Here is a 19,321-nt window from a genome sequence, read left to right on the forward strand (position 1 = left end):
GGACACTAGGCTAACTTTGGTTACCTCAGGGGGATAAGGAGTGCATCATTGGTTATTTAGACATTTTTGCATGGTTACACTAATTACAATAAATATGTCATTTAACTAAAACAATAAAACATCTAAAAAGAAAAAACAAATAGCTTCCAGTATCCTTTACTTCATATGTAGTGTTCGGGATAGCTAAGAGAGAATTTCTCAGTTGTACCTTCTTATTCACCACAGAGGTAAATGCATATAACCTTATTTCTGAAGCAGCACCTGATGTTATATTGCTGTATTTTTGCTTATGATTTTATGCCAGAGTACATCAGAATAAAGCAAGATTCTTTTTACCTGCTTCATTTGTTCCTGCTTTTAACCATACAGAAGTATCAGAATGAAGTTCCAAGGTTCACTTCAACTTCTTTTATCACTTTCAAGACAGCAATTCGAAAACACTTGTATTTTATTATCCTACCCAGTCTTCAACCTCCAAGTCCACTTTTTCCCTACAAAATAGAAATATTTTCTCTTACAAAATAGAAATATTTTGTAAGTGGGAATGTCTAGAGACAGCTTTGTTTTTAACTAAAACTAAAAATCTCATACGTGCACGTCTATTTCTCAATGGTTCTCCTCTGAAAGGTTTTCTCAGATACTCTTCCTTGCCAAAGAAAACTAGTCCTCTTGGCAGATGGCATCTAAATTCAAGCTCAAGTCAAATATTTATGCTAAAAAAAAAGTATTTTAGGTGAATTGCTATCTAGAAAAGTTAACCTCCTAAATTGTACTGAAGAAAATCTAAGAAAATTGTATTTCTCGGAGTTTCCATTCTCTCTTAGGTTCAAACTTGAACAGTTCTTAATCTAAAATATGTAACCACTGGAGCAGGCACAAAGCAAGAGACATAACTGATTTATTTTGTTCACTATCTTTTGTAATGTGTATTCGTAATTAATTATGTCCCACATCATTGCACTATATTTTGTAATAAAACAATTTTAACTAAAAGGAAAAAAAAACCCTACTTTGGATTATTTTGCAGGAAAGGGAGTTCTCTTTTTGAATAAATATTTACATGGTATTTTCATCCAATTTAATAAACTATTCTTATCTGGGATAAATTATTTTATAACTGAAAAAGAATACCAAACAGATATGATGTACATAGATAAAATCTCTCCAGGTGAGATGAAAACCAATAGGTAGAGCAACTTGCTAGCACATTTGTAAGCTATTTTGTGAATGAAGGAAAATGTCCTTTAAAATTTGGGGGATCCAAATATATGTATGGCACTCTATCATGATGTACTCTATTGAACTGATGTGTGCTATTTATTTGGGTAAAATTCCAATAAACATGATTCAGTAGAACATAAAGTATTGAGGAAGTGTAACAATTGCAGATATTTGTGGATGGATTCAGTGTTAACCAAAAAAATTTCTCTTTGAATAAATTGATTTGGTATCTCTATTAATTTTTTAAATTGGGATGTAAGATTTATACAGTAAAATACACTTAAACTTTTTTTTAACATCTTTATTGGAGTATAATTGCTTTACATTGTTGTGTCAGTTTCTGCTGTATAACAAAGTGAATCAGCTATACGTATACATATATCCCCATATCCCTTCCCTCTTGATTCTCCCTCCCACCCTCCCTATCCCACCCCTCTAGGTGGTCACAAAGCACCGAGCTGATCTCCCTGTGCTACACGGCTGCTTCCCACTCGCTATCTATTTTACATTTGGTAGCGTATATATGTCCATGCCACTCTCTCACTTCGTCCCAGCTTACCCTTCCCCCTCCCCGTGTCCTCAAGTCCATTCTCTACATCTGTGTCTTTATTCCTGTCCTGCCCCTAGGTTCTTCAGAACCTTTTTTTTTTTTTTAGATTCCATAAATATATATATGTTAGCATACAGTATTTGTTTTTCTCTTTCTGACTTACTTCACTCTGTATGACAGACTCTAGGTCCATCCATCTCACTACAAATAACTCAATTTCATTTCTTTTTATGGCTGAGTAGTATTCCATTGTATATATATGCCACATCTTCTTTATCCATTCATCTGTCGATGCACACTTAGGTTGCTTCCATGTCCTGGCTATTGTAAATAGTGCTGCAATGAACATATTGGTACATGTCTCTTTTTGAATTATGGTTTTCTCAGGGTATATGCCCAGTAGTGGGATTGCTGTGTCATATGGTAGTTCTATTTTTAGTTTTTTAAGGAACCTCCATATTGTTCTCCATAGTGGCTGTATCAATTTACATTCCCACCAACAGTGCAAGAGGGTTCCCTTTTCTTCACACCCTCTCCAGCATTTATTGTTTGTAGATTTTTTGATGATGGCCATTCTGACCGGTGTGAGGTGACACCTCATTGCAGTTTTGATTTGCATTTCTCTAATGATTAGTGATGTTGAGCATTCTTTCATGTGTTTGTTGGCAATCTGTATGTCTTCTTTGGAGAAATGTCTATTTAGGTCTTCAGCCCATTTTTGGATTGGGTTGTTTGTTTTTTTAATATTGAGCTGCATGAGCTGTTTATATATTTTGGAGATTAATCCTTTGTCCGTTGATTTGTTTGCAAATATTTTCTCCCATTCTGAGGGTTGTCTTTTCATATTGTTTATGGTTTCCTTTGCTATGCAAACATTTGAAGTTTCATTAGGTCCCATTTGTTTACTTTTGTTTTTATTTCCATTACTCTAGGAGGTGGATCAACAAAGATCTTGCTGTGATTTATGTCAAAGAGTGTTCTTCCTATGTTTTCCTCTAAGAGTTTTATAGTGTCTGGTATTACATTTAGGTCTCTGATCCATTTTGAGTTTATTTTTGTGTATGGTGTTAGGGAGTGTTCTAATTTCATTCTTTTCCATGTAGCTGCCCAGTTTTCCCAGCACCACTTATTGAAGAGACTGTCTTTTCTCCATTATATATTGTTGCCTCCTTTGTCATAGATTAGTTGACCGTCGGTGCATGGGTGTATTTCTGGGCTTTCTATCTTGTTCCATTGATCTATGTTTCTGTTTTGGTGCCAGTACCATATTGTCTTGATTACTGTAGCTTTGTAGTATAGTCTGAAGTCGGGGAGTCTGATTCCTCCAGCTCCATTTTTTTCCCCTCAAGACTGCTTTGGCTATTCGAGGTCTTTTGTGTCTCCATACAAATTTTAGGATTTTTTTGTTCTAGTTCCATTAAAAAATGCCATTGGCAATTTGATACAGATTGCATTGAATCTGTAGATTGCTTTGGGTAGTATAGTCATTTTCACAATATTGATTCTTCCAATCCAAGAACATGGTATATCTCTCCATCTGTTGGTATCATCTTTAATTTCTTTCAACAGTGTCTTATAGTTTTCTGCATACAGGTCTTTTGTCTCCCTAGGTAGGTTATTCCTAGGTATTTTATTCTTTTTGTTGCAGTGGTAAATGGGAGCGTTTCCTTAATTTCTCTTTCAGATTTTTCATCATTAGTGTATAGGAATGCAAGAAATTTCTCTGCATTAATTTTGTATCCTGCAACTTTACCAAATTCATTGATTAGCTCTAGTTGTTTTCTGGTGGTATCTTTAGGATTCTCTATGTATAGTATCATGTTATCTGCAAACAGTGACAGTTTTACTTCTTCTTTTCCAAGTTGTATTTCTTTTTCTTCTCTGATTGCCGTGGCTAGGACTTCCAAAGCTATGTTGAATAATAGTGGTGAAAGTGGACATCCTTGTCTTGTTCCTGATCTTAGAGGAAACGCTTTCAGTTTTTCACCACTGAGAATGATGTTTGCTGTGGGTTTGTCGTATATGGCCTTTATTATGTTGAGGTAGGTTCCCTCTATGCCCACTCTCTGGCGAGTTTTTATCATAAATGGGTGTTGAATTTTGTCAAAAGCTTTTTATGCATCTGTTGAGATGATCATATGGTTTTTATTCTTCAATTTGTTAATATGATGTATCACACTGATTGATTTGCATATATTGAAGAATCCTTGCATCCCTGGGATAAATCCCACTTGATCATGGTTATGATCCTTTTAATGTGTTGTTGGATTCTGTTTGCTAGTATTTTGTTGAGGATTTTTGCAGCTATATTCATCAGTGACATTGGTCTGTAATTTTCTTTTTTTGTAGTATCTTTGTCTGGTTTTGGTATCAGGGTAATGGTGGCCTCATAGAATGAGTTTGGGAGTGTTGCTTCCTCTGCAATTTTTTGGAAGAGTTTGAGAAGGATGGGTGTTAGCTCTTCTCTAAATGTTTCATAGAATTCACCTGTGAAGTCACCTGGTCCTGGACTTTTGTTTGTTGGAAGATTTTTAATCACAGTTTCAACTTGATTATTTGTGATTAGTCTGTTCATATTTTCTATTTCTTCCTGGTTCAGTCTTGGAAGGTTATACATTTCTAAGAATTTGTCCATTTTTTCCAGGTTTTCCAGGTTTTTTCCAGGTTTTCCAGGTTTCCAAATAAAAATTGTCCATTTTATTGGCATAGAATTGCTTGTAGTAGTCTCTTAGGATGCTTTGTATTTCTGCAGTGTCTGTTGTAACTTCTCATTTTTCATTTCTAATTTTATTGATTTAAGTCCTCTCCCTCTTTTTCTTGATGAGTCTGGCTAATGGTTTATCAATTTTGTTTATCTTCTCAAAGAACCAGCTTTCAGTTTTATTGATATTTGCTATTGTTTTCTTAGTTTCTATTTCATTTACTTCTGTTCTGATCTTTATGATTTCTTTCCTTCTGCTAACTTTGGGTTTTGTTTGTTCTTCTTTCTCTAGTTCCTTCAGATGTAAGGTTAGATTGTTTATTTGAGATTTTTCTTGTTTCTTGAGGTAGGCTTGTATAGCTATAAACTTCCCTCTTAGAACTGCTTTTGCTGCATCCCATAGGTATTGGATCGTCGTGTTTTCATTGTCATTTGTCTCTAGGTAATTTTTGATTTTCTCTTTGATTTCGTCAGTGATCTCTTGGTTATTTAGTAACGTATTGTTTAGCCTCCATGTGTTTGTGTTTTTTATGTTATTTTCCTTGTAATTGATTTCTAATCTCATAGCGTTGTGGTCAGAAAAGATGATTGATATGATTTCCATTTTCTTAAATTTACTGAGGCTTGATTTGTGACCCAAGATGTGATCTACCCTGGAGAATGTTCCATGCGCACTTGAGAAGAAAGTGTAATCTGCTGTTTTTGGATGGAATGTCCTATAAATATCAGTTAAATCTATCCGGTCTATTGTGTCATTTAAAGCTTCTGTTTCCTTATTTATTTTCATTTTTGATGATCTGTTCATTGGTGTAAGTGAGGTATTAAAGCCCCCCACTATTATTGTGTTACTGTCGATTTCCTCTTTTATAGCTGTTAGCAGTTGCCTTATGTAATGAGGTGCTCCTATGTTGGGTGCATAAATATTTACAATTGTTATATCTTCTTCTTGGATTGATCCCTTGATCATTATGTAGTGTCCTTCCTTGTCTCTTGTAACATTCCTTATTTTAACGTGTATTTTATCTGATATGAGTATTGCTACTCCAGCTTTCTTTTGATTTCCATTTGCATGGAATATCTTTTTCCACCCCTTCACTTTCAGTCTGTATGTGTCCCTTGGTCTGAAGTGGGTCTCTTGTAGACAGCATATATATGGGTCTTGTTTTTGTATCCATTCAGCAAGCCTGTGTCTTTTGGTTGGAGCATTTAATCCATGCCTGTTTAAGGTAATTATCGATATGTATGTTTGTATGACCATTTTCTTAATTGTTTTGGGTTTGTTTTCGTAGGTCCTTTTCTTCTCTTGTGTTTCCCACTTAGAGAAGTTCCTTTAGCATTTGTTGTAGAGCTGGGTTTTTTGTGATGAATTCTCTTAGCTTTTGCTTGTCTGTAAAGCATTTGATTTCTCCATTGAATCTGAATGAGATCCTTGCCAGGTAGAGTAATCTTGGTTGTAGGTTCTCCTCTTTCATCATTTTAATTATATCATGCCACTCCCTTCTGGCTTGTAGAGTTTCTGCCGAGAAATCAGTTGTTAACCTTATGGGAGTTTCCTTGTATGTTATTCGTCATTTTTCTCTTGCTGCTTTCAATAATTTTTCTTTGTCTTTAATTTTTGCCAGTTTGCTTACTATGCATCTCGGCATGTTTCTCCTTGGGTTTATCCTCTGTGGGACTCTCTGCACTTCCTGCACTTGGGTGGCTATTTCCTTTCCTATGTTAGGGAAGATTTTGACTATAATCTCTTCAAATATTTTCTCAGGTCCTTTCTCTCTCTCTTCTCCTTCTGGTATAATGTGAATGTTGTTCCGTTTAATGTTGTCCCAGAGGTCTCTTAGGTTGTCTTCATTTCTTTTCATTCTTTTTTCTTTATTCTGTTCCACAGCAATGAATTCCACCATTCTGTCTTCCAGGTCACTTATCCATTCTTCTGCCTCAGTTATTCTGCTATTGATTCCTTCTAGTGTAGTTTTCATTTCAGTTATTGTATTGTTCATCTCTGTTTATTTCTTCTTTAATTCTTCCAGGCCTTTGTTAAACGCTTCCTGCATCTTCTCGATCTTTGCCTCCATTCTTTTTCCAAGGTCTTGGATCATCTTCACTATCATTATTCTCAATCCTTTTTCTGGAAGGTTGCCTATCTCCACTTCATTTAGTTGTTTTTCTGGGGTTTTATCTTGTCAGTGAATCATGGAAGCAGGAGGTTGGATTGTGCATCCTTCTCCATTGCATGCAGGCTGCCTGACTCTCTCTTCACATGATATCTTGCCTGTGTGATCTGTCTATAGGATGGCTAAGGGGGCTTTTGTGGGTAGAGAGCTAGTTATTCTTTAACTACTTAATTCTTCATTCTACTTCTTTTAACATCGGAAAAGAATCAACAGGTTAGGCAAGACATTGTGTGCATTCAGGAGAGCACAAGTCAGGAGTTAGTTTAAACTGCCTAGTGATCTCATCCCTATAATTAGGTTCTTTCAAGGTTAGAGGGGGACAAAAATGGGCAAACAGGAAAGGGACAAAAGAGCTGCTTTCATCAAGGGTTAATGTAGCACTGTGTCTTGTAGAATACTGGTCTGCAAACATACAAACAGAACCCCCACTTCTCTGCCTATGTAAATGAGAGTTGTGTGACTTAGTACTCAAAAAATTTTTGAAGGGGAGAGGGAGTCCATCCAGTTAATAGAGTTGTTTTGTTGTTTATCTAATAATTCACACTTTGAGAAATACTGAGAGCTCTCTAAAATGGAGCTGGTAGTCCATTAAGGAAGTGTGACTTATGCACATCTCAGCCTGGATGGAATATGACCTTTTGACTACTTATTGTCCCAATGAAGGTATCCAGAATATTTGCCAGAAGCCCAAGATACCTATTGGACCACCTATCCTAAAATAACTCATGATTCCTTAAGGGCAAATATCCTGGTTGGAGTCAGAGTCAATCACAGTTCTCACCAGGCAACTTTTAACAACCTCCTGGCTTTTTGTCTTTATAAACCTCTGACTCTCTCTTCCCCAGAACACTTTAGGCTTTATCCAAATCTGTGTCTCCCAAATTGCAGTTCTTAAGACTTCAAACACTTTTCTTATTTGCAGCCTCCTATACTGCTTTTTGGTTGACAGGTGTTGTCCCCAGTGTCTAATGGGTGAAAAGACCGCACTTCCATAATTCTGACCTCTCACTAAAGCCTCACTGAAAGTCAGTGCCTTATCTCAGCTGTGCAGTTAGGAACAAAGGGAGGCTTGGTCTACACATAGGGGAGGAGAAGAATGGTAGAGAAGGTAAAGATGACATTAAGATTTGGGTCATGCAACTGGTACTACTGACAGTAATAATGTAATGATAACAAATTAGGGAGACAGTAAAGAAGAAATGATTGAAGATAAAAGAAAGAACAATTAACTGATGGTGTAAAATCCTAAAGGAGAAGAGAGGGAAAAATAAAGTTTAAGGGGAGAGGGTGGGGATAAGTATTGGAAAGGAAGTTGGATTTCAAGAACTTGTTATGCTAGGGTATTATATTTTTTTCTCATCCTTTGGTGTGTGTGTGTGTGTGTGTGTGTGTGTGTGTGTGCGTGTATAAGAATGTAAAAGTATAAGGCCCACTTGCTCACCCAGTTGAGGAGTTCGATATATACTCAACATATACCAAATTGAGCAGGGGTCCTTACCTTTTGATGCCAGGAGTTGATGGAGGTACAGAAATGCAGTTAGTCTAGCCTTTGGTTGCCAAGAAAGAGCAAAGAGAAAACTAGGCACACCATCCGGAGGCAGAGCAGGAGTATGGAATGAAGCAAGTAGTCCAAAAGACTCATCCAATTCAAAGGGCACAGGCAGAGGGCAAAAACTGGGTCTCTGGGTAAAAGTCTGTCAGGCTCAGAAGAGAGTAAACATATTCTGGAATGGATATGGGGTACCAAGCCTGGAGCAAGACCTCCAAGGAGTCTATATGCAGAGTCAGGCCCCTTCTACAGGGCATGGGCAGTCCTGCCCATGGTCAGGCCAACAAGTGAAATGGAAGTATTAAGTTCGGTCCTTAAGGTTTGGAGACATACAAATACGTAGCAAAAACCATTTGCTTCTAGAGAGTATCCAGTTGAATAAGTGGTTGAATTTTCAAGGCAAGTCAGTGTGTTTATTTTTAGTTAAATGGAAAATGATCATTAGGGTCCATTTATTTACCTTTTTATTTAGTACAAGCATACATAGCAAATAGAGTGGTTTATAATTCCTTTAAAATTTATTTTCCAAGTCAAATGTTTAATTTTATAAGGCAGCCAATTCTATGTTTCATTGAGATAGAGAACCTGTCTTTGAATTCCCATCTACAAATCTGCTTGACTGGCTGAGGTTTAATTTTTATGGTTCTGATTAGCAAATGGCGGAAGTCAAAACTGTCGCTTATTTAGAAGAGTGAAACTGATTTAAGAGATGAAACCAATGCTTATTCATTGCATATCTAAAAAATAATTGAGCTCTTGGTGAAAGATTTGATGGAAAAATTGCTTTCATTAGTAGGAGTCTTAGGAAGGCTGATTTAACATAAACAGGTCAAGCAGTTTCCAGCTTGATTTCTCTTCACATAGGCAGGCCATTTTGCAGAGTAAGGAAGTCTGACAGATATTAAACTCTAACTTTTTACCTCTTTGTAAATTACCTTACTACTTTGTCAATGTATATGGACTTCATTCTACATATTAATAATCAGTGTACATACGTTAAACTGAACCCTTTGCCATGTATTGCAATATTGCAACATACATATTTTGTAGGTATCAGAATACTTGCCATTTTAAACGTACTTTTAGTGTGTCAAAACTAAGGTTTTTGCTTTTTGTTTCTGTTTTACTTTGTTTTTAGTTATTTCCTTAACATTAGTCATCTGGGCTGTTGTCAATTTTACATCTTGGGAAATGGTACTTTCTAGACACATCTCGGCTTGATCACTATTGCTATTTGTGTGTGGGGAACCTCAGCTGCCCTGATTGGCTCAGGGAGCAAAGGGAAGCCTGTATCCATGCCTTGGAAGGCAGAGGAAAGTGCAAATGCCAGGTTTGAGGAAACAAAATGCAACGTGAAGGAAGGACCTGCTACAGGGAAGAGGCAAGACTGGAAGTGGACTGGGGGCTCTGGATAGAGTTGAGATCCAGTGCTAATACCTGCCTTGCCTGCACTGCTTCTCAGGACTTGGTCTGCTCTTCTATGGGGGAAACATCTTGGCTCTGAGCTCTAAGGAGAAAAAAATTTGAGGGGTGATTATACAACGTTATAATGATGTACTTGATAGCAGATGTACAAAAAAAGCACAAGTCTTATACATGTAACCATTTTAAAATAAAGGTTCATTGTGAAAATGGAGGGCACAATGTTAAATGTTTTAATACAGTCATTTCATTTATGAGTTCTTAATAAAAATGAGGACAATATTAAAGTATGTGAAGGGCTTTCTACCAGACAGTAAAGTTACAGAGTCCAAGTCTGTAGTTTTCTGGAGATCTAAATGATTATAGAAATAGAGCTCAGAATAAATTTTGGATTTCCTCCCTATCACTGTACCCAAATTGCTCTCGATGAGATTACCATGACTTTCATGTTGCTAATTTCATTGAAAATCTTTAGGACTAATCTCATTGCATCCTCCAGCAACACTTAATACTTCCTTCTGCTTAAAATACTTTCTAATACTAATAGCTCACATTTAACATACGTGATGCTAAGAACTTTACAGCCACATAATCAACTTCATTTACAGGTGAGGAAGCTGAGGCTCAGAGAGATTAAGTAGCCTGATGATTGTCTCATTACTGGTGAAGCCCAAGCCCTGTGCACCTGATTCCAAAGCTGGTGCTCTTAACCAGGATGCCATCCTGCCTGTTTCTATATGTCCATCTCCTCTCCCCCACCTTTCTGCCAGTACATCTTATCTGGTGCAACAGTAGAGTTGAGACTCAGCAGTAGTTCTTAGCAGGACTGCACACTAGTGTCACCTGGGAATTTTTTGTTAAATGCAGATGGCTGGCCTCGCTGGGATCAATGAACCAGAACCTTTGATGATGGACCTGCCTGGACATCTATAGGTTTAAGAAGTTCTCCAGGTGATTCTAATGGCAGAAAGGGTTGAAAACAACAGAACATCTAGAATAATAGTTCCCAAACAGGATTTATTATTAGAATTAACTGAGAATTTAAATATCTTGTCTGAGGTGGGCAGGGAATCTGTGTGTTTTCAAGAACTCACAGTGATTCTGATTATCAGTCAGGTTCAGAAACAACTTAGAGTTTCTCTCTCAATTATCTGCTACATAAAGAAGACTTTATACAGGAGCTTTGTGGTGTAGTTATTCTGTGATGTTTTAAATACCAGACCACTACAAAAAGCAAAATGAGATTTAATGAGATTTTGAAACAAAAGTAGAGAAATGTGTTTGCAACCTCCTTCTTTTTATTTTTTAATTTTTACTGGAGTATAGTTGATTTATAGTTTTGTGTTAGTTTCAGGTATACAGTAAAGTGAATCAGTTATATGTATGTATGTATATATATGTATACATATATATATGTATACATATATATATGCATATATATGTATATATATGCATATATATATATATGCACTCTGTTTTAGATTCTTTTCCCACATAGGCCATTACAGAGTATTGAGTAGAATTCCCTGTGCTATACAGAGGAATGGATAAAGAAGATGTGGTACATATATACAATGGAATATTACTCAGCCATAAAAAAGAAAAAATAATACCATTTGCAGCAACATGGATGGACCTTGAGATTGCCATACTGAGTGAAGTAAGTCAGACAGAAAAGACAAATATCATATGATATTGCTCATATGTGGAATCTAAAAAAGGGTACAAATGAAATTATCTACAAAGCAGAAACAGAGTTACAGATGTAGAAAACAAATTTATGGTTACCAGGGGGTAACGGCAGGGGGAGGGATTAATTGGGAGATTGGGATTGACATATACGCACTACTATATATAAAATAGATAACTAATATGCAACCTCCTTCTTATGACGGCCAGCATTCTCTGGTGGCCGACACCCATTTGCTTTTCTGCCTCATCGCTCACTGCTTCCTCCCCAAAACCCAATTGAATAGAAGCATCCCCAGAGCTGGAATGCTGCTTCTTGCCTCTATCCCTTTCACACTTTCCTTTACCTGGAATTCCTATTCTTTACTTCTAGAGCTGATTAACTCCTATTTGTCCTTGGAACCCCTCAAGTTCTCCGCATCCATGAAGCCTCCACCAGGGGGGCCAGGAAGAGGTGGCACAGCCAGGTGATTCCTAGCACCCTGTGCCTTTCTCTGTTGCTGTGTTTAACACATAATTAGATTAACTAAAAAAACAAAAAAAACCACTTTTCATATGATTGTAAAAATAAAATGTTTCTTATTGAAGAAAACTTTGGAAAAAATATAAAATCAGAACTAGAAAAACAAAAGCCCCCATAGTTCTAGAGATAACCACTGTTGAGGCTGGGCATATTTCTCTCCTTTTATGCAGACTGAATACGTAATTGAAGTTATTTTCACCACCATTGTGTATGCGTATGTTTCCCACTTTCCTGGACAATAGACAATGTCAACTTTTTACAGAAGTTCTAGCTCTGCCAAATGCCTTGCCCCCGTCCACCGCCTGAGAATTCGACTGCTTCTGTACCCCTTCCCCGGCACCCGTTTTAGCTCTGCCACACTCTCTACCAGGCCAGGCTCCATCCCATTTTGGTATTCTATTCAATTCCAGAGAAACTGATTGATCACTCATCTTGAAGCACTCACTATAATAAGCATTATGGAGACTATAAAAATGGGAAGACAGATTCTGTCCTCAGGGATCTATGAGCAGGGAGAGCACAAAAGACATTAAATAAAAGACCAAAGATGCTATATATTCGGGTCTTGTAGTCAGAAGGGTGGTCAAACAGTTGATGGTGAATCTGAGCTGAGCCTTAAGAGTCTGACAGGTGGAGCAGGGCATACCTGGGTTGACAACAGCAGGACCAAAATCAGCCTGAGGAATAAGTAACAAGACTTTCTCCAGGCTCACCTCAGTTGCTTGTTAGAAAGGTGGATGCCTACACCCACTGAGTTGAGGAAGGGTGGCAGCAGCAATGGGAAACTGCCATTTTAACAAGCGCTCCAGGTCATCTCATGCCATTGATTTGGAGATGGGCGTTTGGAAAGATTGGAGTATGTTCAGTTTGTGCCCTTGGGTTTCTGTCACAAGGCTATGGGATATGAGGCAGGGAAACAGAGCTTTCTAGATGATATTGTGGAAGGCAAATGGCAACCTAAACAGTCGGTACCTAATTCCTGGGCAATAGGGAGCTGTTAAAGATTTTTGAGCAAGGAAATGATATCATCAGAGCTGTGATTTAGAAAGAAGGAAAGTTAGCGCTTAGTTCCTAAACTTGGTATCTATCAGAATCTAAATCAAACTCTTAAAATACAGAGGCCTGGGGGGCTTCCCTGGTGGCGCAGTGGTTGAGAGTCCACCTGCCGATGCAGGGGACGCGGGTTCGTGCCCCAGTCCGGGAAGATCCCACATGCCACAGAGCGGCTGGGCCCGTGAGCCACGGCCGCTGAGCCTGCGCGTCCGGAGCCTGTGCTCCGCAACGGGAGAGGCCACCGCAGTGAGAGGCCCGCGTACTGCAAAATAAATAAATAAATAAATAAATTAAAAAAATACAGAGGCCTGGGGTTTTCACCTGAAATATGGAATCAGTTGGTCATTGTAGACCCAAGGCCTCCACATTTTTAAGTTCCACGAGAGAGGTCGGGTACGGACTACAAGTCCTCAGGCAGAGATGCTTTCACAGAGGTTGACCTGAGAATTCTGTGAGATCTTGCCTGCCAGTTTGTGGCTTCTATTCCTCAGAATGAGACAGAAATTAGCTTCCAGCTTCAACCCTGCAGGAGCATTACAGGGTCCTCTCTTCTGTGGAATAGCTTCCCTAACTAAATCTCTTGGGTTTTGGAAAATAAGCTGAGAAACTAGGCTGCTGGTCCTGCTGAACCCCCTTAGAACCATTACCTGCCCCATGTGCATAGTGCTTACCAGTCAGCCTCACATAGAAGGTGTTGAATCAAGCAAAACAGACATCCAAGAACAACTGAAATGTTAGAGGCCAGATTAATCATAATGCTCATTTCAGAAATGGAGACGAGAAAAAAATAAAGTTGCTTGATGTCAGGGGGTAATCAGATAATTATGACTAAAATTCAATAAACTACTGTCCTAGAATATTTGTGAAGTATTCTACTCACATTCACAAACGGCTATTTCAAACTCTCTAGCGTATCTCAAAGTAGCATTTATGTAAAAATATAACTTAAGGCATGAATCCCTTTAAGAAACAGATGAGCACAGTATCATTTTATATCATTTTATGTTTGAAATATGGCAGCAAGTTTCTCAGAGCCAGTTGTTCATAGAAAGGCTATTATCTGGTAAGCAATGAGCATTCTTTACTCAGATGTAATAGTTCATAAAATTTTACAAATTCTACAAACTTGGAAATAAGAACCATTAACCAATTAATTCTTTTTTTGTTGTTGCAGATACGAAAACTGAAGCTCTGCTAGGTAAATTGCGGAGAAAAGACTCAAGCCCCCCCATATCTGTCTGAATCTGTGACATTCTGCTGTCAGGAGACCTTGGTTAGAATCCTAGTTTGACATCAACTAATTGTAGAAGATTTTATAAGAAACTTTTCTCACCCTTAATTTTCCTTATCGGGTAAAACAGCATTAAATTTATTATTTAAAATCCCCAAGCAGTACTAAGATTCTACAACTTTGACTTTCACTATTTGTCTACCTTCTAAAATTATAAATGTCACTAAAATCAAGTTATTTAGATGCTCCTGATTCCTAACCTGCATGGATCATTGTTCAATCGTTTTTGTTATAATACTTCAGATGATAATGCAGCTTATATTTTGCATAGTACAAAGTAGAAATTCCGATGTTCTTATTTACTTAAAATAATTTGCCATTGGGCTTCCCTGGTGGCGCAGTGGTTGAGAGTCCACCTGCCGATGCAGGGGACGCGGCTTTCTTGCCGATGCAAGAAATCTTCTTTCATATCCTTTGTTGGTTATTTTAGTTTTCACTCTGATTTCCTTTTGAGTACTTAATCTTTAGTGTTCTACCGCTATTAATATAATGTTTCTTGGCAGACTTTTTGGGTTCATCCTGCTTTGGATACATTGGAGTTTCTGAACCGCAGTGATGCTGTAAAATATTGACAGGGAACAGCTCAATCTTTCCAATTTCTTCTCTGTTCACAGTTTCAAGCTCTGGATTCAGCTCATTTTTTTCTTTTTTTTCAGAGAGAGAGGAAATCTTCAGAATTTTTAAAAATGTTCTAAGAATCCAAAATGCAATTAGAAGTTTATTATATTCAGTATCTAGTTATGTCTTAGTGGGAGAGGCCTTCAAGGTGCTTCCCATTGAAAATATTCAGTCCAGATCATCTACCATAAATTCCATGTCTGAAATATTCATATTGTTAAAATAATGAGATGGTGTAAAATAATTTTAAAGCTTATAAAAACACTTGGTTTTTTTTAAAAATAGAAGCTCTCTAGCTATGTCCAAAAATTAGAGTTTATAGATATTAAAAGTGTTTTCTTCCTTTAGTCACTATCCTGGAGTCTCCTTCTTAGTCTTTCTGATCAGCTTCCTCATGCTGGAAACATTCTGAAGGATTTACTTTTGCTTAATTTTTATATATTCTAGATTTCATGCTCTTTTTCTGAAGGCTATATATATATATATAGAGAGAGAGAGAGAGTGAATTATTTACCATCAGTCATTTACCATCATCAGGGTAAGCTTGATGTTGCTTCTTTTAATCTTTTGAATCAAGAAATGATATTCCTAGAGGTATACAATGAAACATGGTTTTGAGAGTCTTTTAAAGGACAGTTTATTAATATCTTTTGAAAATCTAAGTGAAATGGTTTGTTTCCCACCATTAACAGTAATGTAATGAGATCTTTATTTCTGGAGTGGCCAATATCTACAGTAATAGAAGTTTCAGAAAAGATTCACCCTTCAATTCTCTTTGCCAATTTTCTCAAACATTATGAAAAAGACAGTGTATTGAGGTTTTCTTTTTGAGAGTAACAGAGACAACCATCTCTCTTGTTTCTAAAAAAATAGGGGGGAACTCATTTTTTGTAAAATTTTGTAAAATGTATTATTAATAAATGATACACAATCTAGAATTCTTACTACACATTCTGTCTCAGGTGCTAGATGGTTCATGTGTCACCTTTACCCACACATCATCTTCATGGAGAAAGCAGACGCAGCTATTATTAATTCCCATTTTCCAGATGGCAAACGTGGAGCACAGAGTGATCAACTGTTCTATTCAAGGAAGTTAGCTGCAAAGCCAGAGTAAAAACCTAAGACTCTATTTTCACCCAAGGGTTTGTTTTCTAAAGTTCCTTAAAATAAAACAAAGCCTGAGAAGTCAAAGTAGTTTAAAGGCTATGTTATATTTCCTGCCTCCAAGAAATTAAGGATCCATGTCACAATCTATGTTTTATAAACTCACTGTCATAATTTCACGCTGTAATTTTTCTAGACCTTTGAAGGAGATTTTTGCCAGTTTCATACCAAGGGAAATGACCAGTGAAAATAAAAATAGACACAATTGCTTCTTTACCACAAGGATCTAGGAATGGCTGCAAACTCATACAGGGAGCTGTCATTCCAGCAAGTCCTTCTTTTGTGCTTTCGCTCCCGTCTCCATTCTCCACTGGCCCAGGCCCTGCTATTACTTGGGCTTCATGTCAGTGCCACACTGGACTGCTTGCCTTCAGCTGCCCCTTTGGCCCTGCCTCTGCCTCACTTTTCCAGACTGCAGACGGCTGCTTCACCGCAGTGCACGCTCTGCCACACTTCTCCATTCCTTCTCTACTCCAGTGGTTTTAGTCATATCCTTACAAAAGGATCCTACTCCAGAGGTTTTAATCACGTGCTTACAAAATTTCATGTGGTACACATTGCTATTTTTATTATTTCCATTTTATAGATGAGGAAACTGAAGCTTAGGGATAGGAAGTTACTTGGCCAAAGCCACTCAGCTTGTAAATAACAGAGCCAGAATCTGAACCAGATTTGTTTGATTTCAAAGGCTCATTTCTTAACTGCAAGGCCATACACATAAATGTTGAGAATCCTCGCCTGTCCTCCATGCATGGCATTGGAACACTGTTGCGGGGCGTCACCAAACGTCCCCCTGTGGTGCTTCGCTGCCCGGCTCCTCTCATCCTGAGGCAGGGCTGGTTTTCCTCTGACTCTGTTAAACTATTACTTCTTCTAGGCTATGTTCCTCTAGAGTGCCAGTGTTTTCTCTTCCCAAGAATGGTTTGACCCTGGTGAATATATGCGTGTGTGTGGGGTGCAGACCCTGACTGTTATTTTGCCTGTTCGTTATAGAATGAAACTAGGCCAAGTCTTTTTCATGAACGTTTCTCTGAAAGACTTAGATAGTCTTTGCAGAAGGTACATCCACAAAAGGTACTTAAAAGGCTCTATCTGGACGACATGGGGAATATAGCCAATATTTTATAATAACTGTAAATTAAGTATACACTTTAAAAATTGTGAATCACTATCTTGTACACCTGTAGCTTGTATAATATTGTACAGCAACTATACTTCAATAAAAAAATAGAAATATTAAAAATTAAATAAATAAAAAAATGTAAAAAGAGTCTATCTAGGACTTTCAAGTACTCAGTAAATCAAACACTGGAAGTGCCCCTGGCTTTCACGTGACGTTACCCATAGACTGAAAGCTTCTTTAGGACAGGATCCAAGTCTAATCGTTGCACGTTTGCCACGTATTCCATGCACCATAAAAAGCTTTTCTCTGCCATGTGCCTGCAGTGTAGATGTTTCATCCATTTGTTTACTGTTCCCATGTTGACCTTTAACCCCCCTTAGGTACCTATCTCTTCTCTACTCCAGGCAGTTTCAGACATAACAAATTCAGGGCCCAGGGTCTGAGAAATCTGTACATCGTATTTGGTTTTTTCTTGAGTAAATGGTCAATAAATAAAATTAGGAGCTTTCACCAAAAATTCCAGATTTCAAACACGTCTTACAAGGTCAGGAGACCTGACAGCACTGAGCTGGACTGAGAGACAATCATCCCTGAGGGAAGACGTGAGCTTCCTCTGCTCCTACCCTCTCCCTGTGAAATCCCAATCGCTGAGGCCGAGAGGCACTGCCTGCAGCTGTCCCACGGCACTGTTTTTCTTATGGCAGAGTTAAAAGGCAAATAAAACCATTCATACTGTGTTTTCTCTATCCTAAGTGGGGAAATGAAAGAGTCTGTTTCAAGAGAAAATTATGTGAACATATTTTGTTGCTAAAGTGAAGACTAGAGCTATGTTTTATATAAAGAATGTTTGTGATAAAAGAAAATAACCTGAGATACCATGAACAATAATCTTAAAAACTATAAAAACATGGGAAAGATGCATGATTAAAAAAATGAAAAAAGGGCAAATTTAAAATATTTTGCTTTTCAAAACGATCTTGCTATGAAATGCAACTATGATTTAAGACAGCTAGTTTGTTTTTCAGTTTGAGATCACTGGTCTGGAAGGCTGGACTTTGTTAGCCTTGGGAAATTTATTACTAATTACTTAACTTTATTATGATAATTATGTCTTTTATAGGAAAAAAATTCTTTTAGGAGATACAGTTTGTGATACAAAGATGTATAGGATAGAGACCCTGACTTCAAAGAAGTATCTAAATGTTGTCATTCATTATTTCAACATTTGTTGAGCTCCCTTGAGGGCCAAGCACTGTGCTGGACCGGTGATGCCAAGACGAATAATGGTCTCATCCTATTAGAAGTTTATAGTCAAATGGAAGACGCACATAACTGAGCAAGCGGGTACAATGCAGAGTGATCCGTGGGGTGAGGGAGTGGGTACAGGGCACAGTGGGAACTTAATGTGGCAGACAGTGAAGAGGGGGCAGGGCGCATGAGGATGGTAGTGAGAAACAGAGCTGAGTAATCTGTAGGGAGATGCTTCTCCATGGAGTTTCATGTGTCTCTTGCAAGTAGAGGCACTGGGTATCTTTATTCTAGACATTTTTTCCAGGATGTCTGTATAATAAACAGCCTTGGAAGACAGAGATATCTCCCTCCAGAACGACAGGCAAGCATGCTTACAGTCCTGTATAATAAAGATAAGGTTTCCCTCTGAAGACTTCCCATTATAAAACGTCGGGGTTCCTTAAGCTCAGGGTTCCTCTGCAGTAACGCATCCACCAAGTAGGCAGGTGTCAAATGGGCCCATCCACATTGTCCCCCACCCTCTAGGACTTGAGAACAAGGGGAACTAATGCAAATATGCCAATCTTCCTGCTGCTTGCTGTGCCATGAGAAATAACATCCTGTCTATGCTTCTGCCTGCATCCATGAAACTAGCAAACTAACTTGTCAGCTTATAAATACAGTAAGATCTCAGACGCTTCACATTTCTTGGTATAGCCTTCTGGCAGAATTTTGTGCTCTACCTCGTTCCTCTGAAAGCTCACGCTTTGTTGGCATCTATTTTGGAAGAGGGATGTGTTTGTTTAGTGGAATTAAACAAAATAGAATAGGGGAAAAATGCTTTGAGAAAATAGAGTCAAAGGCTTTGCTTATCGCTGTGCACATTTTTGTGCAGGTGAAATGCAGATAAAGTAGACATCAACAATAATATTTAGGGAGATAGAAGTAGGGGAAGGGGGTTCCCTAAAACAGCAGCATGTAGCCTGTGTGGAACATTGGAGATGTGATTATGA

At 37.9% G+C, this 19,321-nt stretch overlaps 1 long non-coding RNA gene across 1 annotated transcript in view; it reads right to left on the reverse strand.

The window, feature by feature from the left end:
• Positions 1–364: 364 nt before the first annotated feature.
• The window catches only part of LOC137204946 (uncharacterized), a 403,669-nt gene continuing 384,712 nt past the window's right edge, over positions 365–19,321 (reverse strand). Inside the window, exon 5 of the long non-coding RNA XR_010933920.1 lies at positions 365–491. This is a non-coding gene — a long non-coding RNA (uncharacterized lncRNA). The remainder of the gene's footprint in view (positions 492–19,321) is intronic.

The sequence above is a fragment of the Pseudorca crassidens genome, chromosome 13, assembly GCF_039906515.1.
Source record: "Pseudorca crassidens isolate mPseCra1 chromosome 13, mPseCra1.hap1, whole genome shotgun sequence".
Lineage (NCBI taxonomy): Eukaryota > Metazoa > Chordata > Mammalia > Artiodactyla > Delphinidae > Pseudorca > Pseudorca crassidens.